Source organism: Lygodium microphyllum, chromosome 11 (assembly GCF_053477565.2).
Source record: "Lygodium microphyllum isolate KBCC chromosome 11, Lygodium_microphyllum_v1.1.10, whole genome shotgun sequence".
In the NCBI taxonomy this organism is placed as follows: Eukaryota; Viridiplantae; Streptophyta; class Polypodiopsida; order Schizaeales; family Lygodiaceae; genus Lygodium; species Lygodium microphyllum.
The window spans coordinates 41,169,257-41,170,910 of record NC_141145.1 but is presented as its reverse complement, the minus strand read 5'-3'; positions in this window follow the sequence as shown (position 1 = coordinate 41,170,910).

The window sequence follows — 1,654 nt, the reverse complement described above, 5'->3', positions numbered from 1 at the left end:
TTTCAAGAAATAGAAGATATAGAAGAATACCCATAGAAGTACAACCTGTCAATTTATTTGTGCATCCTAAGAAGATAAATCTCTTGTAGAAAAAAACATATATAAAACAATAGCTTCCTCTCTACTACTCAAACCACCAATTCGATGCTTCCGTGGGCTTCGAAAGTGGGGTAAAATATTAGGATACCTGAATAGATTTCTCCCAGATCACTCTTGCTTCTCCTAGTTCGGAGTACTATTCACTGCCTGAAAACCACGATCGCGTGTCACATGATTTTGCCAATCCTTCTTTTTTCATAAAATCCCCCAAAAATGGTTAAAAGCTACTTGCTTTCTTTTACATGTCATCCTATTCTAGAGGTTGTCTATAGTTTTTTGATATTTACAAGAGATAATATCTAAAATATCAAAATTGGCTAAACTTGTCCAAAAATATAGTATTGTTGAATCATCCACACTACGAGCACCGACATTACTAACTAATATAGCATTGGATCTCTAGATCAATAAGAAAGAGGAATCACAATGCACTCTATAGTTTCTCACACTATGACTGTGTACGGCACGACATCCACCCCATCCTAACCTGCACATTCTCTAGCATGTGCCAAAGTTTTACAGATATACAATGTCAGAAGAAGTATTCTCTACCATGCCAATGTCTTCATCTTCTATCTTTCCTTCTTTCATATTCTGATGCCAGGAGGCATATTACACGGTGGATTCCATAAGGTTTTACGGTGGATTTCGTAAACTTTTATTATCGAGGCTCATACACAAAGTGGATTCTTTGTGCGATAAGTCGATGGGGACGCCTATCCTTTTTGGGTGTTTCGTTAATTTATTGGGTACATGGGTGATTCCATAGCGGGTGATTCTGCAAAATACATATTAAATTAATAAACGTTTATGAGTTTAGAGTACGCACTCGTGATAAATTAAGGTTAGGATTGATTTCTAACCAATTGATTTATTTATGTAGTTGAAGATTGCTAGGTATTCACTTTTGTCGGTTTAATTGTATTATTCTACTAACAATTGTGAATGCTTCAGTTGATGTGTAGAGATAGCACCAGTGGCGGTGGAAAGCATTAGAGGATAGTATGTATTCGAGTTATTATCTATATTTTGATGGGCACATACCTTAGGTATGGCACCTATATTTTGTCGCGCCTATTTATCAAGGCGTTGGATATTTATTTATTATTTTGTATGTGCATAGGCGCACGATTATGATATTTGTATTTGGACATTTTATTGGGTATGCATGACTTCTTGGGCGCCCGCCCATTAGCTTTATTTCTATTTGGCACTAAAGCAAACTCAAAAGTAAAAAGCGTGCTATTTTGTAATTTGGGCTATTATTTGAGCTTGAAGATGATTAATACATAAATGGAGTGCTCACACAAGGCATGGGGGGAGATTGCACCCAATTGGTCTCTTGTTCATGTCGTGCATGTTTTCTACATTGAGTTTTGTGCAAAAAGTAGAGTTCTTTTGTTCTTGGGGACCTTCGGACGCTCACTATGCGCACATACAGTGACCGATCTGTGTAGTAGTGGTATGAGAGCGAAGCTGAGATCGAGAGCTTCCAATCGCTACCCATCTTGTGCGAAGGCGGAGCTCCTAGAATGATCGAGCTCTACATTGAGTT